This window comes from Salvelinus alpinus, chromosome 4, assembly GCF_045679555.1.
Source record: "Salvelinus alpinus chromosome 4, SLU_Salpinus.1, whole genome shotgun sequence".
NCBI classification, from domain to species: Eukaryota; Metazoa; Chordata; class Actinopteri; order Salmoniformes; family Salmonidae; genus Salvelinus; species Salvelinus alpinus.
Genome location: NC_092089.1, coordinates 76,907,770 through 76,932,508, shown reverse-complemented (window position 1 = coordinate 76,932,508; position 24,739 = coordinate 76,907,770). Strand labels below are relative to the sequence as shown.

Below are 24,739 nucleotides of genomic sequence, written 5' to 3'. Positions count from 1 at the left end.
AAATTCAATTGGCCCTAATCTATGGATTTCACATGACTGGGAATACAGATATGCATCTGTTGGTCACATATACCTTTACAATTCCAGTGGGTCAGAAGTTTACATACACTAAGTTGACTGTACCTTTAAACAGCTTGGAAAATTCCAGAAAACGAAGCTTTAGAAGCTTCTGATAGGCTAATTGACATCATTTGAGTCAATTGGAGGTGTACCTGTGGATGTATTTCAAGGCCTACCTTCAAACTCAGTGCCTCTTTGCTTGACATCATGGGAAAATCAAAAGAAATCAGCCAAGACCTCAGAAAAACAACTCCACAAGTCTGGTTCATCCTTGGGAGCAATTTCCAAACACCTGAAGGTACCACGTTCATCTGTACAAACAATAGTACGCAAGTATAAACACCATGGGACCACACTGCCGTCATACCGCTCAGGAAGGAGATGTGTTCTGTCTCCTTGAGATGAACATACTTTGGCGCGAAAAGTGCAAATCAATCCTAGAACAACAGCAAAGGACCTTGTGAAGATGCTGGAGGAAACAGGTACAAAAGTATCTATATCCACAGTAAAACGAGTCCTATATCGACATAACCTGAAAGGCCGCACAGCAAGGAAGAAGCCACTGCTACAAAACCGCCATAAAAAAGCCAGATTACGGTTTGCAACTGCACATGGGGACAAAGATCGTACTTTTTGGAGAAATGTCCTCTGGTCTGATGAAACAGAAATAGAACTGTTTGGCCATAATGACCATCGTTATGTTTGGAGGAAAAAGGGAGATGCTTGCAAGCCGAAGAACACGCCGAAGAACACCATCCCAACCGTGAAGCACGGGGGTGGCAGCATCATGTTGTGGGGGTGCTTTGATGCAGGAGGGACTAGTGCACTTCACAAAATAGATGGCATCATGAGGTAGGAAAATTATGTGGATATATTGAAGCAACATCTGTAGACATCAGTCAAGAAGTTAAAGTTGGTCGCACACAGAGTGAGTCCATACAACTGATTAAGTGACTTGTTAAGCACATTTTTACTCCTGAACTTGTTTAGGCTTGTCATAACAAAGGGGTTGAATACTTATTGACTCAAGATGTCAGCTTTTCCTTTTAAATTAATTTGTAACAAAATTCTAAAAACATAATTCCACTTTGACATTATGGGGTATTATGTGTAGGCCAGTGACACAAAATGTAAATTTAATGAATTTTAAATTCATGCCGTAAAACAGCAAATAGTGAAAAAAGTAAATGGGCGTGACTTTCAGAAAGCACTGTAGGTCACACTGACGTTTAAAGCCATTCCGAGGAGTTTCGCAGCCTAGCTTCAGTTTGTACACCATCCGCTGAGGTTTTCCTTACTGATCCGTAGTGATTAGGCAAGTCCGTGCCTCTCTCATGAAAGACCGGCGCCCGTTGCCGCCGCTACAATACCCCCTTCACCCAGCTGATGAGCCCCAGCTTGTTATTCCCGCCAGACCGATTTTGCATTCCGCTATAACTCGGGTCTCCTTTAGTCTCCTTTACTCCATCTCTTTATTAGACTGATACATTACATTAATAGCCTCCTTTGCTCCATCCCTTTAATAAAAATGCCAGGAGAATACATGACTCCTGCAGGCAAAAACAAGGCGGCTGGCAGTGCCTTAGTTATCTATTGTCAAGCCCTTCATCTTCCAGTGCATTTCCACGTGGGGGGACCTCTTCCCCCCACTCCCCAGTTCACCTCCAAGAGTCAAATTATGTATTCCCCTGTAACGACTTCCGCCGAAGTCGGCCCTTCTCCTTGTTCGGGTGGTGTTCGGCGGTCGACGTCACCGGCTTTCTAGTCACCACCGATCCATTTTTCAGTTTTGTTTTGTTTAGTCTGTATTACACACACCTGGTTTCAATTCCCCTATCATGTTCCCTATTTAACCCTCTGGCATACATTTCTGTTCTGTCCGTGATTGTTTGTTTCGTTAGTGGTTGTTGTTGGTGCATGTGTGTTTGTTATATTCCCTATGAGGAATTTTTGCTTGTATTTTGAGTAAACGCCGTTGTTTTGCTCAACACCTGTGTCCTGCGCTTGACTCCGCTACATCTCTGCACACAAACCCTGACATCCCCAATCCTTTCTCCATTTACGGACTAGCCCTTTAACCATGTTGCAGGCCCGGGCACTGGTAATGCCTCAGTTCTCAGTCCATCCCGCATTCAGCTGATGACCGATCGAGGTCGCCATTTGTTCTCCTTTGTACCAGATGTGGATACTCATCATGCATTCTACCTTGTCTCCACCAGTCCCCTCTCTGACTTCAGTCCCCCAGCTTTAACACTCTTACCTCTCTGAATGTCTGAATGGAATCAACAGCGTTCACTGGATCCTTTCTGCACTGATTGGGTGTAAGGGTTGTTTGGTGTAGGATAAAATCAACATAAAAATTAATTGGTTCCTGGTTAATAAATTGATGTTCATATTGATTGATCAATTTCAGCAATATAACATCATCCGTTGTGTTCAAAATTGGGAGCCAGTATGTGTAGTGTGAAACCTACTAAAGAGAACGATAGTCAACAGGGAGCACCCATTGTCACCTTAACCGGCTGTGAGAACACTCCCTTTAGTTTTCCCTCAAAGTCATTGGAAAGACTCTGTGATGCTGGAAGGATGTGACAGATAGCAGCCAGAGCCCTGAGTGTGTGATAAGATGGTGGCGGCGTCACACCTTGTCCCCTTTGGTCCCAGTTGTCATGCTGAGGCTGCTGTGATCAGCCGGGCATGACACCAGGGCCGCGCTAGGCGACTGAACACACATCAATGACAACGGGATGCATACACAGCCACCTTCTCCTGCCTCTGAGAAGCACTGGAGCGATGCTGCAAGAGATAAAGCAGCCAAGCATTCTACTACAACCAACCAAATTCAATCATTCTGCTCTTTGTTTACCTGACACTACATGTTTTTAAAATGGCGGTGAATGGATTCTTCTCAAGGGTCAGATTATGTCATATATTATACATTTATGTAGATATCAACAAACATTGCGTCAGGTTGCAGTGGGTCCCTGACAAATTTAATACTGACATGAACACGTCTCCCTTGGGAAAGAGTTCTTCTGATCTCAATGGGACTTCCTGGTTAAATAAAGGTTAACTAAAACAGTACGTCTTTTGATAACGCTAGACTCTTATAATAATAATTCAATCAGTGATAAATAGAGATAACTGGGATAAATAGAGATAACTGGCATAATGGCTTGAGAGAGGTGCAGGTGTCTGTGCATCGGCCATTGCTCATCTCTGTCTGGGCATTGAGCAACAAACCCAGCACCGTGTTAACTGTGCCACAAATCAAGAAGGCCTCGTTTGCGCTGGAACATGGGACCACAATCCGTAGTACAGGCACAGCAATGGGCGCAGACATGTATCCTAGCCAGGCAGTCATCAATTGTAAAATATCCCTCTTGCTTGCTGCCACTGGAGTGGATGTTTGCAGAGTGGAGGAGTATATGTGCTGCCAGTCTTACGGGTTGCCAGATGTGGAGGAGATGCATCCACCCCCCTGGGAGGCTCTAGCAGAGACAGAAGGAAAACATCCTGCAGCTTCCTCACAGAGGCAGACTGGGGCCCACACTGGCAACTGCGCACACACACACATACACACACACGCACACCGACACCCCCAAAGGGCCAGTTGGATGGCTGGAACACTACAGAGGGAGTGAGCCATCTGGTTAGGCATGAGTAAGAGCCTAATATGACGTACCTGACTGAATAGCAAAGGGAACACAAAACCTGAGTGGTTATTTATTGTCTTACTAGCTACCATTGGCAATAATCAATCAAAACTAGTCCTATATTGATTGGCGTTGTGAATGAATAGAGAAAAAATAAAGGTACAAATATTGCGAGGGCAAAATGGGTAGTGACAGAATGACATTTGATTGTGTGATAAAGGAATAAATTGGGAATTAATAAAGTAACATTCAGCCCGACAAAGCCATCAGATTACTTCTGTTTTGTTTGCATTGGTAACAAGTTTCTTTATCTCCCTGAAGTCTCCTCACCAAGAAAAGCCTCCACTGCAAAGAGAATAGAATATTACTTATTTTTACGATGTCTCAACATACGTTTGTTTTTGTTGTGGTTAGAAATATAATTTGCATCTGAGACTATGGTCTATATACTGTTGAGTTGGGAAATCCAATACAATGGAGCTAGCAAGCTTATACACTGAGTATACAAAACATTAAAAACACCTTCCTAATATTGAGTTGCAGCCCCTTTTTCCCTCAGAACAGCCTCAATTAATCAGGGCATGGACTCTACAAGGTGTCGAAAGCATTCCACAGGGATGCTGGCCCATGTCGACTCCAATGCTTCCCACAGTTGTGTCAAGTTGGCTGGATGTCCTTTGGGTGGTGGACCATTGACACACACGGGAAACTGTTGAGCATGAAAAAGCCAGCAGCGTTGCAGTTCTTGACACAAACCGATGCGCCTGGCACCTACTACCATACCCCGTTCAAAGGCACTTACATTTTTTGTCTTTCCTGTTCACCCTCTGAATGGCACATACATAATCCACGTCTCAATTGCCTCAATGTTTAAAAATCCTCCTTTAACCTTTCTAGCTCAGGGGTCCTGCTAGCAGAACACCCACAACATTCCACTGAAAAGGCAGCGCGCGAAATTAAAAAATATTTTTTTAGAAATATTTAACTTTCACACATTAACAAGTCCAATAAAGCAAATGAAAGATAAACATCTTGTTAATCTACCCATGGTGTCCGATTTCAAAATGATTTACAGTGAAAGCACAACATATGATTATGTTAGGTCAGAGCCAAGTCACAAACACACACAGCCATTTTTTCAGCCAACAATAGGAATTAGAAAAAGCAGAAATATAGTTAAAATGAATCACTAACCTTTGATTATCTTCATCAGATGACAGTCATAGGACATCATGTTATACATGTATTGTGTGTTTTGTTCGATAATGTGCCTATATATATTAAAACAAATCTCAGTTTACATTGGCGCGTTACGTGCAGTAATGTTTTGATTCCAAAACATCCGGTGATTTTGCAGAAATACTCATAATAAACATTGATAAAAGATGCAAATGTTATTCACAGAATTAAAGATAAACTTATCCTCTATGCAACCGCTGTGTCAGATTTTTTTAAAAACTTTACGGAAAAAGAATAATCTGAGAACGGCGCTCAGAGCACAATCCAGCCAAAGAAATAGCCGCCATTTTGGCGTCAACAGAAGCTACAAAAACACTATAAATATTCACTTACCTTCGAATAACTTCATCAGAAGGCACTCCCAGGATTCCCAGTTCGACAATAAATGACTGATTTGTTCCATAAAGTCCATCATTTAGCCACTTGTTGTTAGCATGTTCAGCCCAGTAATCCATTTTCATGACGCACGAGCAATCCCTCCAGACAAAAACTCAAAAAGTTCCGTTACAGGTCATAGAAACAAGTCAAATGATGTATGCAATCCATATTTAGGATGTTTTTAACATTAATCATCAATAAGGATCCAACAGGAGAATTTCATTGTCTGAAGAAAGAGCATTGGAACGAGAGCACTTTCTCTCGTGAGCGCGCACAATGAGACCGAGAATTTCTCCAGACCACTCAGTAAAATAGCTCCTATGAGCCCCTCCTTTATAGTAGAATCATATAACCAGGATCTAAAGACGGTGACTTCTAGTGGAAGCCCTAGGAAGTGTTTGCTCATCCATAACTAAAAGGGATATCATTTGGCACTGTTTTGAAAATCGAGTTCTCACTTCCTGTTTGGATTTCTTCTCAGGTTTTTGTCTGCCATATGAGTTCTGTTATACTTACAGACATAATATGCATGTATTACCTTCTGGGACAGAGTAGGAGGAAATTCAGTTTGGGCATGCAATTCGTCCAAAGTGAAAATGCTGCCCCCTGTCCCGAATAAGTTTTAAGCTGTCTCCTCCCCTTCGTCTACTGATTGAAATGGATTTAACAGGTGATATCAATAAAGGATTATAGCTTTCACCTGGATTTACCTGGTCAGTCTATGTCATGGAAAGAGCAGTGCTACAGGCATTCATAATGTTTTGTACACTCAGTGTATTTCCCCCAATAACCCTGTCCCACCAGAATGCCTGTAACACTTTTCCACACAAATCCCACTGGGCACACCACATCATTTCAATGTTGAGAATTGGGTAATATTTAATTGATACGTTGATCAATGAGATTACAACCTATTTTCACCCACTAAAAAAGACAGACAAAAATATGTTGAATTCCCAATGTGTTATCACTATGCGATAAACCATCTTTTTTAAAATATTTATTATTTATTTCACCTTTATTTAACCAGGTAGGCTAGTTGAGAACAAGTTCTCATTTGCAACTGCGACCTGGCCAAGATAAAGCAAAGCAGTTCGACACATACAACACAGAGTTACACATTGAATAACCACCATGCAATAAATAATACAGTAAGAAAATCTATATACAGCATGTGCAAATGAGGTAGGATTAGAGAGGTAAGGCAATAAATAGGCTATGGTGGTGAAGTAATTACAATATAGCAATTAAACACTGGAATGGTAGGATGTGCAGAGGATGAATGTGCAAGTTGAGATACTGGGGTGCAAAGGAGCAAGATAAATAAATAAATACAGTATGGGGATGAGGTAGATTGGATGGGCTATTTACAGATGAGCAATGTACAGGTCCAGTGATCTGTGAGCTGCTCTGACAGCTGGTGCTTAAAGCTAGTGAGGGAGGTAAGAGTCTCCTGCTTCAGAGATTTTTGCAGTTCATTCCAGTCATTGGCAGCAGAGAACTGGAAGGAGAGGCGGCCAAAGGAAGAATTGGATTTGGGGGTGACCAGTGAGATATACCTGCTGGAGCGCGTGCCACCTGTCAGGTGGATGGATTATATTGGCAAAAGAGAAATGCTCACTAAAATGTAAACAACTTTGTGCACAACATTTTATAGAAATTAGCTTTTTGTGCGTATGGAACATTTCTGGGATATTTTATTTCAGCTCATGAAACATGGGACCAACACTTTACATTTTGCGTTTCTATTTATGTTCAGTGTAATAGCGCAACCAAATGACCTGGATTGCAATTGAGATTATTTAAGTACATGGTGCAAATGATCGATTCCGTTTGATATTCTGCACAGATTATTATAGCAATTGTGAAGCTCTCCACAGACCTGCGACCTTTGTATGCTATCTTGAACATGCCCGCTTTCTATGATTACATAAGAAGACATTTATTTTTACAGTAACCTCAATGTGTGGCCATGGATGTGGTACTCATTTTAGTAGAATAAATAGCAGGTGTGCAATAATAAATAGTGGCTACTTCTCACAGAGTTTTGAATTGTCAAGAGGAGTTAAACAAGGGTGTCCGCTGTCACCATATGTGTTCGTTATAGATATTAAAATCAGATCAAATATCAACATTAGAGATTAGAAATCCAAGGCTTGAAAACAAAGGTGTCCATGTATGCTGATGACTCAAGTCCGCAAGCTAGATCCCTGCATTGTCTCATTGAAGATCTAGATAACTTTTCTGGACTCTGTGTAGTAAAACCTAATTATTATGTGTGTACCATATACCATATTATGTATTGGATCTTGTACATTACCATGCAGGTTACCTATAAAATGGGCTGATGGTGAAGTAGACATACTTTACTTGGTATTCATATCACAAAATATATAAATGAGCTCTCCACAATGATTTTCAATAGAAAACTAATAAAAATAGACCAGATCCTGCAACCATGGTGAAGTAAATACCTGTCTATTTTGGGAAAAATTCCACTGATTAACTCCTTAGTCATATCTCAGTTTACTCACTTACTTATGGCGCTGCCTACTCCTGATTATTCGTTTTTCAAATCATATGAGCAAAATTCTTTTGACTTTATCTGAGATTCTAAACCAGACAAGATAAAGCGTGCCTATCAGGGTAGGTTGAAGTTGTTTAATATAAAAGCACTAAACCTAAAATATTCACTTATACAAAAGTTTTACTTGAACCCAAAATGGTTCTCAAGTAGATTACTAAGAACAGCTCATCCATTGTTTAAAAATTGCCTTTTTGCCTTTGTACAGATTGCAATGTCTCACTTTCACTTTCAAAGTATTTCTCTTTTTCAAACAGGCATTGCAGAGCTGGTTAAAATTCAATTTTCACCCCCCTGGAAAGATAGAACAAATATTACAACAAATATTATGGTTGAACTCAAATGTGCTGGTTGATAAAAGTTTAAATATGTGTAAAAAGGGTATTCTGTTTTTAAATTATGTTGTTAATTGGAATGGTAGAGTTATGTCTTTTATCAGAATTGTATGGGAAGGTATGCTCAATCCAAGATTACAACCAATTGATTACAGCGTTACCTCAAAAATGGAGGAGCGAGGTGACATCAATAGGAGGTAGGGAACTGGTCTGTCTGCCCAATATAAAATATATAAACTGGCTGAGGAATAAAAATAGCATAAATAGGAAAGTATACCAATTTCATTTGAGGACCAGGATGTTAACAGCTGTGTCATACAGATTGCAAAATAGCTGGGAATAGATTTTTGATGTACCGATTCAATAGCACAGGGTGTAGGAGTTGATATATAGAACGACTCAAGATTCAAGTATTCATGCTTTTCAGCTAAAACTATTGTATAGAATTCTTGCCACGAACAAAATGTTGAATATTTGGGGCATACAATCATTGCAGCTCTGCAGATTTTGTTGTGATGATACAGAATCAATAGACCATTTGTTCTGGTATTGCCCTCAAGTGGCCTGTTTCTGGTCTCAGGTTCAGGAATGGCTGAAAAGCATAAAAAATTATTTAAAATTGACCCTAGAAACAGAGACCTGGCCAGTTAATTACTAATATACTAATACTCGTAGTAAAAGTATTTATCTTCAACTCCCAATCTGTGGATTCTATTAGATTAGATAGATTCAAATTGTATGTTAAACATCACAGCATAGTTGAAAGAGATCTGGTGCGTAAAAATCGGAAGAGGGTGGCCAGCAAAGATAGGTGGGATGGGCTGAGGGAAGCTGAGGGTTGGGATGGGGGACTGGAGACAAGTGGGAGTGGTGATGCTGGGCGGGGGATAGAATGATGGTCAAAATAAAAGTCGAAATAAAGTCATAATATACACAAAAATAATGTTTGAATGACACTGAGGGGATGATTGAGGTGCAGCTCTCGAGGAACTGTGGGGGATTGTGGGGGGTGGGTGGCCTGGCGGTTGGGAGGTTGGGCCGGTGGCCGATAATTCGCTGGTTCGGGTCTCAGTTTTGACCTGGTGGGAGGGAGACCTGTCGACGTGGCCTTGGGCAGGGTGTTGACCCTGGTTGCTTCTGTGGGTCGATCTGGATGGCAGTCTGTTAGATGACTGAATGTAATGTAAATGTTGAGCGGCTTCAATGCAGGTAGATTGTATGTTTTAATATTCAATACAAAAAAATACTCTTACATTAGTTTGCAAAAAAAGCCTTTACATTAGGCTATTTACTGTCTTACAAAAATTATATTGAATTATGTTTAGTTGACAACACAACCAAATCAACATTTGAAAGAGATCTGTGTCACTGAGTCTGTCTATAATTCCAGTTTTTCTACAAATGAATAATTGATATGTAGAATCCATGTCTCCATTTCAACCAAAAATATATTATTGTTTGAACTTGTAGATTCCATTTGAAATCAACCAGATCTTGAAGCCCTAGCCTATTGTATTGTCTATTTTTAGTTGAATTCTGAGTTGAATTGAAACAATTGATGACTTCCCAAATGCTATATAGACCTAACTAGCATCCTTGATGATATATGTCTTATAAAGTATGGTTAATTTAATTTGCTCAGTTACATCCTACCCTTTGGAATGACTTTGATAGCAACAATGAATCTATTAAGTGGTTGTGGGGATTTCTCAACAATTATGTTCACAATAGCACATTTATAATAGTCGGTGGGGATTTCTTTAAAAATGTTCTCACGATAGCACATTGGTAATAGTTGGTGACAAATATCAAAGCAGGGCTTGGGTAAAACTCTGGACAGGAGACCAAAGGGACAGCTGTTTGATAGATCAAGTTTCAAGTAGGAGGTGCTGCCCAGCCTATAGTGTTTTTCTTATAGTGGATATTACACTGAAGATCTGACGTTGTTTCAAAGGTACAAATTCAACGTATTTTAAACAAGGTTTGTCAATGTTTTAAACTGTTTACCATGAAGACATAATCCTGTGCTTGAAATTTCACCTTCAAAACAACAGTTTTTCCACATAGATTCCTTGTCACAATACGTTGACAAATGATGTTGAAACAATGTTGATTCATCCTTTTGGTGCCCAGTCTACCCATGACCCTCGGTCAAATGCAGTCCTTTCTTGGGACTCTTCTGTTTTCTATATACCCTACTCCCTCCCTTCCTTACTGCAGGGTCTCCGCCCTACCTTTCCTTACTGTAGGGTTTTCTCCCTACCTTTCCTTACTGCAGGGTTTCCTCCCTACCTTACTGCAGAGTTTCCTCCCTACCTTTCCTTACTACAGGGTTTCCTCCCAACCTTTCCTTACTGCAGGGTTTCCTCCCTACCTTTCCTTACTGCAGGGTTTCCTCCCTACCTTAATGTAAGGTTTCCCACCTACCTTTCCGTAATGCATGGTTTTAATGTAAGAACACACAAATAATGGATCAGAAATATCCCTATACATTGGTAAAATGCATTTCTCTGTTCAGCATTCTAAACATGGTGTCTTGCAGGCAATGAATTACAGAAGCACTATTTTGGCAATCAATTAGTGAAGCATGACAAAAGATGGTTAATTGGCATTTAGCAAATCTAGCCAAAACAGATACATCAGCATTTTGTAAGATATTGTTTTGTAGTTATTAGCATCTTCCTGACATTTCCATTATCATATCAGACAGATACGGTTGACTGACTATTAAAGTGACATATCCACGTGATTTAACAATTAGTCCATCCTTGTCAGACCTATAGGCATTCAAAGGCTATGTTATAGCTCAGTTCAATAGCATGTACAGTGCATTTGGAAAGTATTCTGACCCCTTGACTTTTTCTATATTTTGTTATGTTATTATTATTTTAAAATGGATTAAATAGTTTTTTCCCCATCAGTCTACACACAATACCTCATAATGACAAAGCAAAAACAGGTTGTTACATTTTTTGAAAATGTCTAAAATAAAATTAAAATTGAAATATCACACTTACATAAGTATTCAGACCCTTTACTCAGAACTTTGTTGAAGCACCTTTGGCAGTCATTAGAGCCTCGAGTTGTCTTGGGTATGATGCTACAAGCTTGGCACACCTGTATTTGGGGAGTTTCTAACATTCTTCTCTGCAGATCCTCTCAAGCTCTGTCAGGATTGGATGGGGAGCGTCGCTGCACAGCTATTTTTAGGTCTCTCCAGAGATGTTTGATCGGGTTCAAGTCCGGGTTCTGGCTGGGCCACTCAAGGACATTCAGAGACTTGTCCCGAAGCCACTCCTGCATTGTCTTGGCTGTGTGCTTAGAGTAGTTGTCCAGTTGGAAGGTGAACCTTCACCCCAGTCTGAGGTCCTGAGTGCTCTGGAGCAGGTTTTCATCAAGGATCTTTCTGTACTTTGCTCCGTGCATCTTTCCCTCGATCCTGACTAGTCTCCCAGTCCCTGCTGCTAATAAACATCCCCACAGCATGATACTGCCACCACCATGCTTCACCATAGGGATGGTGCCAAGTTTCATTCAGACCTGACGCTTGGAATTCAGGCCAAAGAGTTCACGCTTGGTTTCATCAGACCAGAGAATCTTGTTTCTTATGGTCTGAGAGTCCTTCAGGTGCCTTTTGGCAAACTCCAAGCGGGCTGTCATGTGCCTTTTACTGAAGCATGGCTTCTGTCTGGCAACTCTAACATAAAAGCCTGATTGGTGGAGTACTACAGAGATGGTTGTCCTTCTGGAATGTTCTCCCATCTCGACAGAGGAACTCTGGAGCTCTGTCAGAGTGACCATCGGGTTCTTGGTCACCTCCCTGACCAAGGTACTTCTCCGTTTGCTCAGTTTGTCCGGGCGGCCAGCTCTAGGAAGAGTGTTGGTGGTTCCAAACTTCTCCCATTTAAGAATGATAGAAGCCACTGTATTCTTGGGGACCTTCAATGATGCAGAAATGTTTGGGTACCCTTCCCCAGATCTGTGCCTTGACACAATCTTGTCTCGTAGCTTAACGGACAATTCCTTCAACCTCATGGCTAAGTTTTTGCTATGACATGGACTGTCAACTGTGAGACCATATATAGACAGGTGTGTGCCTTTCCAAATAATGTCCAATCAATTGAATTTACCACAGGTGGACTCCAATCAAGTTGTAGAAACATCTCAAGGATGATCAATGGAAACAGGATGCACCTGATCTCAATTTCGAGTCTCATAGCAAAGGGGCTGAATACTTATGTAAATAAGGTATTTCCATTTTTTATTTGTAATAAATTTGCAAACATTTCTAAAAACCTGTTTTGCTTTCTCAATATGGGGTGTTGTGTGTAGATTGCTGGGATTTATTTTTCTAAATCAATTTTAGAATAAGGCTGTAACGTAACACAATGTGGAAAAAGTGAAGGGGTCTGAATACTTTCTGAATGCACTATATATGACAACATTAGGCACAAAGAGATCAAGCCATTCATTATCAACAACAACAAATACATCAGTAAACTACAAAGAAGTTTCTCGTCTCCAGATAACACGAGGTACACAGTTTGGGTTCTTTGTTGCTTGTGAATCACTACTTCTTGAATCGCGGCTGTCTTGGGAAATACCCAAACTTGTTCTCCCTTTCTTTTCAGTTACATTCCACTACCAGAGAACCGATTTTAATTACCAGACAGAGAATGCATTTACGGAGATTATGAGAAAATAGTGAGAAACAAGCAAAACTTTACATTACAGAGTCAAACAACACGCCAATACACAAATCCCTAATTACTTACATTCATTAATCTCCTCTCTCCATTTTCCCTCCTGAGACAAGGACATGCAGACAGAGTACATCTTTACATATTGCACTATAGCACTACAGTGCCTAGTGAGTCTGCACACCCCTTGCACAGGGGTGTGTAGACTTTCACAAGCGAATATACGTACACCACGGTTTACACAATGAATGATGTCTGATTAAAGGTTTCAGCCTAGTGAACATGGTATTAAAAGGTACATGTCACACTTTAAGTGTCTGGTGATGACAATGTGGATGCTTAAGAGGATTTCACAGTTAATGCACTGCAGGCTGCTGATTACTGGGTTTTGTTTCTCCTTTTGAACCTTGACCTCCTGTTGAACCCTGAGCTCTCCCTGACATTACTCCCAGAGGGGGTTTTCCAACCCCACCTTTCACTCCTCTCCATCCTGTCACTCACTCACTCTCTCTCCCTAGTGCACTGACATGAGATACTGAAACTTGCTGATGCCCTACCCTAATCATTTTGCAAATCAAATCAAATTATAATGGTCACATGCACATATTTAGCAGATGTTATTGTAGGTGTAGCGAAATGCTTGTGTTCCTAGCTCCAACAGTGCAGTAGTATCTAAGGTAGTAGGGATGACCACGTGTTCTCTTGCTAAACTTGTGAATTTGACTATTTTCCTGTCCAACTTAGCATTAAAAATGTAACGAATACTTTTGGATGTCAAGGAAAATGTATGGAGTAAAAATTACAATATTTTCTTTAGGAATGTAGTGAAGTAAAAGTAAAGGTTTTCAAAAATATACAGTACCAGTTAAAAGTTTGGACACAACTACTCATTCAAGGGGTTTTCTTTATTTGTACTATTTTCTACATTGTAGAATAATAGCGAAGACATCAAAACTATGAAATAACACAAATGGAATCATGTAGAAACCAAAAAAGTGTTAAACAAATCAAAATATATTTTATATTTGAGATTCTTCAATGTAGCCACCCTTTGCCTTGATGACAGCTTTGCACACTCAACCATCTCCATGAGGTAGTCACCTGGAATGTATTTCAATTAACATGTGTGCCTTATTAAAAGTTCATTTGTGGAATTTCTTTCCTTCTTAATGCATTTGAGCCAATCAGTTGTGTTGTGACAGGGTAGGGGTAGTATACAGAAGATAGCCCTATTTGGTAATATACCAAGTCCATATTATGGCAAGAGCAGCTCAAATAAGCAAAGAGAAATGACAGTCCATCATTATTTTAAGATATGAAGGTCAGGCAATCCGGTACATTTCAAGAACTTTGAAAGTTTCTTCAAGTGCAGTAGCAAAAACCATCAAGCGCTGTGAGGAAACTGGCTCTCATGAGGATCACCATGGGAAAGGAAGACCCAGAGTTACCTCTGTTGCAGAGGATAAGTTCATTAGAGTTACCAGCCTCAGAAATCGTCAATTAACCGCACCTCAGATTGCAGCCCAAATAAATGCTTCACAGAGTTCAAGTAACAGACACATCTCAACATCAACTGTTCAGAGGAGACTGCGTGGACCAGGCCTTCATGTTCGAATTGCTGCAAAGAAATCACTACTAAAGGACACCAATAAGAAGAAGAGACTTGCTTGGGCCAAGAAACACAAGCAATGGACTGGTAGAAATCTATCTTTTGGTCTGATGAGTCTACATTTTAGATTTTTGGTTTCCACCCGCTGTGTCTTTGTGAGATGCAGAATAGGTGAATGGATGATCTCTGCATGTGTGGTTCTCACTGTGAAGCATGGAGGAGTAGGTGTGATGGTGTGGGGGTGCTTTTCTGGTGACACTGATTTATTTAGAATTCAAGGCACAATTAATCAGCATGGCTATCCTAGCATTCTTCAGCGATACGTCATCCCATCTGGTTTGCGCTTAGTGAGACTATCATTTGTTTTTCAACAGGACAATGACCCAACACACCTCCAGGCTATGTAAGGGCTATTTGTTCAAGAAGGAGAGTGATGGAGTACTGCATCAGACGACCTGGTCTCCACGATCATCCGACCTCAACCCAATTGAGATGGTTTGGGATGAGTTGCATTGCTGAGTGAAGGAAAATCAGCCAACAAGTGCTTAGTATATTACTGAGTATATTAAGTATATTAAGAAACCCTATTACCAGTCTGTTCAAACTCTCTTTCGTATTGTCCGAGATCCCTAAAGATTGGAAAGCTGCCGCGGTCATCCGCCTCTTCAAAGGGGGTGACACTGTAGACCCAAACTGTTATAGACCTATATCCATCCTGCCCTGCCATTCTAAAGTCTTCAAAAGCCAAGTTAATAAACAGATCACTGACCATTTCGAATCCCACCGTAACTTCTCCGCTGTGCAATCTGGTTTTCGAGCTGGTCACGGGTGCACCTCAGCCACACTCAAGGTACTAAACAATATAACCGCCATCGATAAAAGACAGTACTGTGCAGCCGTCTTCATCGACCTGGCCAAGGCTTCGACTCCGTCAATCACCGTATTCTTATCGGCAGACTCAACAGCCTTGGTTTCTCAAATGACTGCCTCGCCTGGTTCACCAACTACTTTTCAGACAGAGTTCAGTGTGTCAAATCGGAGGGCCTGTTGTCCAGACCTCTGGCAGTCTCTATGGGGGTGCCACAGGTTTCAATTCTCGGGCCGACTCTTTTCTCTGTATATATCAACGATGTTGCTCTTGCTGCGGGTGATTCTCTGATCCACCTCTACGCAGATGACACCATTCTGTATACATCTGATCCTTCTTGGGACACTATGTTAACTAAGCTCCAAACAAGCTTCAATGCCATTCAAGACTCCTTCCGTGGCCTCCAACTGCTCTTAAACGCTAGTAAAACCAAATGGATGCTTTTCAACCGTTCGCTGCCTGCACCTGCCCGCCCGACTAGCATCACTACTCTGGACGGTTCTGACTTAGAATATGTGGACAACTACAAATACCTAGGTGTCTGGCTAGACTGTAAACTCTCCTTCCAGACTCACATTAAACATCTCCAATCCAAAATTAAATCTAGAATCGGCTTCCTATTCCGCAACAAAGCCTCCTCCACTCACGCCTCCAAACATACCCTCGTAAAACTGACTATCCTACCGATCCTCGACTTTTCGATGTCATTTACAAAATAGCTTCCAATACTCTACTCGGCAAACTGGATGCCGTCTATCACAGTGCCATCCGTTATGTCACCAAAGCCCCTTATACCACCCACCACTGCGACCTGTATGCTCTTGTCGGCTGGCCCTCGCTACATATTCGTCGCCAGACCCACTGGTTCCAGGTCATCTATAAGTCTATGCTAGGTAAAGCTCTGCCTTTCCTTCCAGTTCTCTGCTGCCAATGACTGGAACGAATTGCGAAAATCGCTGAAGCTGGAGACTTATATTTCCCTCACTAACTTTAAACATCAGCTATCTGAGCAGCTAACCGATCGCTGCAGCTGTACACAGCCTGTCTGTAAATAGCCCACCCAATCTACCTACCGCATCCCCATATTGTTTTTATTTACTTTTATGCTCTTTTGCACACCAGTATTTCTATCATCACCATCTGCTCATCTATCACTCCAGTGGTAATTTGCTAAATTATAATTACTTCGCTACTATGGCCTATTTATTGCCTTACCTCCTCACGCCATTTGCACACACTGTATATAGAAGTTCTCTTTTTTCTATTGTGTTATTGACTGTACACTTGTTTATTCCATGTGTAACTCTGTGTTGTTGTTTGTGTCGCACTGCTTTGCTTTATTTTGGCCAGGTCGCAGTTCACCTGGTTAAATAAAGGTGAAATAAATAAATACAAATATGTGGGAACTCCTTCAAGACTGTTGGAAAAGCATTCCAGGTGAAGCTGTTTGAGAGAATGCCAAGAGTGTGCAAAGCTGTGAAGATTCTAAAATATAAAATATTTTGATATGTTTAACACTTTTTTAGTTACTAAATGGCTTCATGTGTGTTATTTCATAGTAGTGATGTATTCACAATTATTCTACAATGTAGAAAATAGTACAAATGAAGAAAAACACTTGAATGAGTTGGTGTGTCCAAACTTTTGACTGGTACTGTAAATATTTACGTAAAGTACAGATACCCCCAAAAAACTACTTAAGTAGTAATTTAATGGCCATGGCCCTCACCTCCTCCCTGTAGGCTGTCTCGTAATCTTTGGTAATCAGAAGTACAGTACTTAGCAATTTCTTTCCAATTTTGTATGACCTTATTAGTCTGAAAGATTTGACAGCAGACCTGGGTCAAATACAGGTAGGCTATGCCAAATACGTTCAAATACTTGAGGTGCTCTTGTTTTAGAGTGCCCACTATAATGGAATCAACATTAGTGTCCCAAAAGTGTTAACACTTGCTGAACAAAGTGTACCTCCAGTAAAGTGTTTAAAATGAACTTGACCCAGGTCTATACGCAAAAAGCATTCATTATTTTCTTACTCCTCTCACTTTGCTAGCAGGATTATCATGTTGAGTGCTAGTGCAGCATTACAATGTATTGTCATCAGAGAAATAAAATTGTTTTCTAAATATTATTGTGATTAAGACCTGGTATGCACTGAATGGCTTTCATACCTCTTTAAAAAATCTGTTCTACTCACCTTAGCTCTGAAAAGTCAGAGAACAAGGAACACTTTGCACAGTGGTATGTTAATAGCTCCGACTTAAGATCTATTCATACAGCACGTTGGGTTGACTAGCAAATGAGGTACAGGAATGAATAACGCATGATAAAGTTAAATATGCATGATTTAATGATTCAAAATGAGGCTGAAAGAGCTGCTACTATGATGGATTTGTTTTCCTGTAGGTAACTGCATTTTTGTGAATTCCTCTGGGAAAGCTAGACATGGAGAGAGAGGTGAATCTGAAATCCAAAATAAACTGTCTATGTACTCTTGAGAGCAATTGTATTTCACTATTGAGTTATTGGGTTTTTACAATGCATTTAGCTTGCGATATTTGCTGAATTAATCGAATTTGAGCATTATGAATTAAAGAGGAGCCACGTAAATTACAATTCTTAATTCACTTGACTAGTCGGCCATGAAATACATTTTTCCTTTCTGGAAGAAAAAGACTCCTCAGATTCCATGTGGGTAATGTCGAATAAAGGCACCTGATCGTGCCGTCCTGAATTAATGTAACAAAGTTTCACTGCAGATAAAGTCAGCAGAGGGAAAATGATAAAGGTCAATATAGATAGACTGCAGAAACTCACTTTCTCTGAATATACCTCTCATGGTCAGTGAATGATTTCAGATATGAGTTCACCTCTGAAACACAAAAACATAAGAAACACAAAAACTACAGAAGGTCTACAGAGCACGAATACCTCACCAGATAAGATTTGTCCTCATCGAACCTGAGTCAGACATACTGTGATGCTGTAATGCTATCCTGCGCCATACTGCTACAGTATATCAGATCATTTGGAAGGCAATCTGAAATTCACTGCTTTCATCAGTCACGCAGATATACTATACAGTTGTGGCCTAAAGTTTTGAGAATAACACAAATATAAATGTTCACAAAGTCTGCTGCCTCAGTTTGTATGATGTCAATTTGCATATACTCCAGAATGTTATGAAGAGTGATCAGATGAATTGCAATTAATTGCAACGTCCCTCTTTGCTATGCAAATGAACTGAATCCCCCCAAAAACATTTTCCACTGCATTTCAGCCCTGCCACAAAAGGACCAGCTGACATCATGTCAGTGATTCTCTCATTAACACAGGTGTGAGTGTTGACGAGGACAAGGCTTGGAGATCACTCTGTCATGCTGATTGAGTTCGAATAACAGACTGGAAGCTTCAAAAGGAGGGTTGTGCTTGGAATCATTGTTCTTCCTCTGTCAATCATGGTTACCTGTAAGGAAACGCGTGCCGTCATCATTGCTTTGCACAAAGAGGGCTTCACAGGCAAGGATATTGCTGCCAGTAAGATTGCACCTAAATCAACCATTTATCGGATCATCAAGAACTTCAAGGAGAGCGGTTCAATTGTTGTGAAGAAGGCTTCAGGGCACCCAAGAAAGTCCAGCAAGCGCCAGGACCGTCTACTAAAATTGATTCAGCTGCGGGATTGGGGCACCACCAGTACAGAGCTTTCTCAGGAATGGCAGCAGGCAGGTGTGAGTGCTTCTGCACGCACAGTGAGGCGAAGACTTTTGGAGGTACAGAGATTGGACTGCTGAGGACTGGGTTAAAGTAATTTTCTCTGATGAATCCCCTTTCCGATTGTTTGGGGCATCCAGAAAAAAAGCTTGTCCGGAGAAGACAAGGTGAGCGCTACCATCAGTACTGTGTCATGCCAACAGTAAAGCCTCCTGAGACCATTCATGTGTGGGGTTGCTTCTCAGCCAAGGAAGTGGGCTCACTCACAATTTTGCCTAAGAAAAAAAGCCATGAATAAAGAATGGTACCAACACTTCCTCTAAGAGCAACTTCTCCCAACCGTCCAGGAACTGTTTGGTAACGAACAATACCTTTTCCAGCATGATGGAGCACCTTGCTATAAGGCAAAAGTGATAACTAAGTGGCTCGGGGAACAGAACATCGATATTTTGGGTCCATGGCCAGGAAACTCTCCAGACCTTAATCCCATTGAGAACTTGTGGTCAATCCTCAAGAGGCGGGTGGACTAACAAAAACCCACAAATTCTGACAAACTCCAAGCATTGATTATGCAAGAATGGGCTGCCATCAGTCATGATGTGGCCCAGAAGTTAATTGACAGGATGCCAGGGTGGATTGCAGAGGTCTTGAAAAAGAAGGGTCAACACTGCAAATATTGACTCTTTGCATCAACTTCATGTAATTGTCAAGAAAAGCCTTTGACACTTATGAAATGCTTGTAATTATACTTCAGTATTCCATAGTAACATGTGACAAAGATATCTAAAGACACTGAAGCAGCAAACTTTGTGGAATCTAATATGTGTGTCATTCTCAAAACTTTTGGCCACGACTGTACACCCATAGAAGCACCATCCACTGCCTTCATCAGTCATGCAAATATACAGCCAATGAAGCACCGTACAGCTCTGTCCTCTCTCTCTCCTTCTACCTCCAGCTGTCCTCTCTCACTCCTTCTACCTACAGCTCTATCCTCTCTCTCCTTCTCCCTTCATCTCTGTCCTCTCTCTCTCTCTCCTACCTCCAGCTCTGTCCTCTCTCTCCTTGTTTTTTTCCTTGTTTTATACTGTGCCCATTCTTTATGTAATGGACCAAATTGAAAGTGTTTGCCTTCAGAAAGTTTTCATACCCCTTGACTTATTCACATTTTGGTGTTACAGCCTGAATTCAAAGTTTATTAAATTGCATTTTTTTCTCACCCATCTACACACAATACCCCATAATCACAATGTGAAAACATGTTTTTATACATTTTAGAATTTTGGGGGAAAATGAAATACAGAAATATCTAATTTACATAAGTATTCACACCCCTGAGTCAATACTTTGTAGAAGCAACTTTGGCAGAGTGTAACGGCTTTCTTCCTGGGGTGAAGGAGAGGACCAAAATGCAGCGCGGCTAGTGTTCAACATGATTTAATAAAGAAGACACAATAACGTGAACACTATACAAAATACAAAATAACAAATGTGAAAACCGAGACAGTCCTATCTGGTGCAGAACACAAAGACAGAAGACAACCACCCACAACTCCCAACACAAAACAAGCCACCTATATATGATTCTCAATCAGGGACAACGATTGACAGCTGCCTCTGATTGAGAACCATATTAGGCTGAACACAGAAACAGACAAACTAGACACACAACATAGAATGCCCACCCAGCTCACGTCCTGACCAACACTAAACAAGCAAAACACACAAGAACTATGGTCAGGACGTGACAGTACCCCCCTCCTGAGGTGCGGACTCCGGACGCACCCCTAAATCTCAAGGGGAGGGTCTGGGTGGGCATCTGTCCGCGGTGGCGGCTCCGGCGCAGGACGAGGACACCACTCCACCATTGTCTTTGTCCCCCTCCTTAGCGTCCTTTGAGTGGCGACCCTCGCCCCCGACCCTGGTCTAGGAACCTTCACAAAGGTCCCCCCTAGATAGAGGAGACAGCTCAGGACAGAGAGGTAGCTCAGGACAGAGAGGTAGCTCAGGACAGAGAGGTAGCTCAGGACAGAGGGGCAGCTCCGGACTGAAGGGCAGCTCCGGACAGAGAGGCAGCTCTGGACTGAAGGGCAGCTCCGGAATAATGGCAGCTCCGGGCTGAGGGGCAGCTCATGACTGGAGGGCAGCTCATGACTGGAGGGCAGCTCATGACTGAAGGGCAGCTCATGACTGGAGGGCAGCTCATGACTGAAGGGCAGCTCATGACTGAAGGGCAGCTCATGACTGGAGGGCAGGTCATGACTGGAGGGCAGCTCATGACTGGAGGGCAGCTCATGACTGAAGGGCAGCTCATGATTGGAGGTCGGCTCTGGCAGCTCCTGACTGGCTGGCGGCTCTGGCAGCTCCTGACTGGCTGGCGGCTCTGGCAGCTCCTGACTGGCTGGCGGCTCTGGCAGCTCCTGACTGGCTGGCGGCTCTGGCGGCTCCTGACTGGCTGGCGGCTCTGGCGGCTCCTGACTGGCTGGCGGCTCTGGCGGCTCCTGACTGGACGGCTCTAGCGGCTCCTGACTGACGGACGGCTCTAATGGCTCGGGACAGACGGGGGGCTTTGACGGCTCGGGACAGACGGGCGGCTCAGATGGCGCTGGGCAGACGGATGGCTCAGATGGCGCTGGGCAGACGGATGGCTCAGATGGCGCTGGGCAGACGGATGGCTCAGATGGCGCTGGGCAGACGGATGGCTCAGACGGCGCTGGGCAGACGGATGGCTCAGACGGCGCTGGGCAGACGGATGGCTCAGACGGCGCTGGGCAGGCAGGCAGCTCAGACGGCGCTGGGCAGACGGATGGCTCAGACGGCGCTGGGCAGGCAAGCAGTGCAGGCGGCGTTGAGCAGACGAGCAGTGCAGGCGGCGTTGGGCAGACGGCCGACTCTGACCTGCTGAGGCGCATAGTAGGCCTGGTGCGTGGTGCCAGAACTGGTGGTACTGGGCTGGAGACACGCACCTCAAAGCTAGTGCGGGGAGCAGGAACAGGGCACACTGGACTCTCAAGGCGCACAGTAGGCCTGGTGCGTGGTACCGGCACTGGTGGTACCGGGCTGAGGGCACGCACCTCAGGGCGAGTGCGGGGAGAAGGAACAGTGCGTACAGGGCTCTGGAGACGCACAGGAGGCTTGGTGCGTGGTGCCGGAACTGGAGGTACTGGGCTGGAGACACGCACCTCAGGGAGAGTGCGTGGAGGAGGAACAGGGCTCTGGAGACGCACTGGAAGCCTGGTGCGTGGTGTAGGCACTGATGGTACTGGGCTGGAGACACGCACCACAGGGAGAGTGCGTGGAGGAGGAACAGGGCTCTGGAGACGCACTGGAGGCTTGGTGCGTGGTGCCGGAACTGGAGGTACTGGGCTGGGGCGGGAAGGTGGCGCCGGATATACCGGACCGTACAGGCGTACTGGCTCCCTTGAGCACCGAGCCTGTCCAACCTTACCTGGTTGTATGCTCCCCGTAGCCCGACCAGTGCGGGGAGGTGGAATAACCGGGGACACCATGCGTAAGGCTGGTGCCATGTATGCCGGCCCGAGGAGACGCACTGGAGACCAGACGCGTTGAGCCGGCTTCATGGCACCTGGCTCAATGCCCAATCTAGCCCTACCAGTGCGGGGAGGTGGAATAACCCGCACCGGGCTAAGCACACGTACAGGAGACACCGTGCGCTCTTCCGCATAACACTGTCTGCCCGTACTCCCGCTCTCCACGGTATTCACACACCGCAGGGCGAGTACCGTGTATACTACGCCAAACCAACATCTCTCTCTCTTCGCTCTCCTCCAATATCACCAACAACTCATCAAATGTCTCATAATCTCCCATCCTTTCACTTTCCTCCAATCTGTCCAATAACTCCTCCACATTCTCCGACTCGTACCTCAATTTAGCCAACTGCTCCTTATGGTAAGCACGGGGAACTGGCTCAAGTCTCCCACTTGACCCAGCCACAAGTTATTGTGGAATAACTACAATGTTGTTGATCCATCTCAGTTTTCTCCTATCACAGCCATTAAACGTTGTAACTGTTTTAAAGTCACCATTGGCCTTATGGTGAAATCTCTGAGCGGTTTCCTTCCTGTCCAGCAACAGAGTTAGAAAGGACGCCTGTATCTTTGTAGTGACTGGGTGTATTGATACACCATCCAAAGTGTAATTAATAACTTCACCATGTTTGTAAAAATGTTACTCATCTACCAATAGGTGCTCTTCTTTGCGAGGAACTGTCTTTGTGGTTGAATCTGTGTTAGAAATGCACTGCTCGACTGAGGGAGCTTACAGATAATTGTATATGTGAGGTACAGTGATGAGGTAGTCCTTCAGAAAAGTCCATGCAACTTATTATGTGACTTGTTGAGCAAATTGTTACTCCTGAACTTATTTAGGCTTGCAATAACAAAGCTGTTGAATACTTATTGACTCAAGACATTTCAGATTTTCAGTTTCAAAAAACATAACTCCACTTTGACATTATGGGGTATTGTGTGTAGGCCAGTGACACAAAATCTAAATTTAATCAATTTTAAATTCAGGCTATAAGACAACAAAATATGGAAAAATTAAAGGGGTGCACTGGGCAAATAGTGGATCAAAGATGTTTTGAAATTCTCTAAAGATTCTCAAAATCGAAAACATATATTTTGTCTAAATGCGGTATGCTACTGACAGATCAAAGAGCTGTATGCCTGGCGATACTGAACGTCCAAAAGAAGGCAGATTGATTTTGTTTTGGGGAGGAAAAGACCAAGAAGGTATACAGTGAGATTCCTGCAACAAAATGACCCACACAATAAATAGTGCACACCTTGATCTGACCGAGACCTTAATATCCACACCAACGGCTCTTTTACTGCCTCCATCGTCCTTCCACCTGCTCCCTCCATCTCTCCCAGACCTTTTTTTGGCCGTGTTTTTTCTCAGCAGATGGGAGTTGGGGCTTTTCACTTTTCTATGCTCTTCTATATTTAACTCGGCTTTATGGATTCTGACTGTGGAACCGTGGTGCAGCTCATAGAGTAAGTTAAACTTTTTCCCTTTGAAGACCTGAAGGGCAGCTCTGCTTTTTGCAGATGAACGGGAGAGCGATGGGCTGGTCTTGGCTTCTTCCCAGGCCCTTCTGCAGGCAGCAGCTCTTTAGAGTGATAGCTCTTTCTTCTCTAGCTAGCTAGCTAGCTACAGTACCATCTGACAGACCACAACCCCCTCTGCCTCCCTCCACTTGTCTGCCTGTACGGGAAGGGATGTGCCGTGTGCTCGAGGAGCTCCAGTCAAGCAGAACACCCACCTCAGATGTAGTCCATTCTTTTCATCATGAGAGGGTATAAAGAAAGTCTCCCACTCTCGTTTTGCCTCTATTGTCAATTGGGTCGGTGTCAAAGTAACAGAAAGCTTTGTGCAAACGGATAGAGATTCTGTCAAACTCAATATCTCTGTGGGGTTTGCATGCAAACCAAATATACAGGAAGAGAAAAGTAAGCCCAAAAGAACACAATACGCCATCCTCTGTCCACTAAACAACCACTGCAGTGCACCCTAAATCCCTGTCACTCACAACAGTTGCAGTGGGATTAATCTAAAAATGTCTCTTTTT

The 24,739-nt window shown here is 42.9% G+C and overlaps 1 long non-coding RNA gene across 1 annotated transcript in view; it reads right to left on the bottom strand.

The window, feature by feature from the left end:
* LOC139574467 (uncharacterized) overlaps positions 1 to 24,739 on the bottom strand; it is a 436,827-nt gene that overhangs the window by 258,835 nt on the left and 153,253 nt on the right. The gene's annotated exons all lie outside the window — the stretch shown is intronic.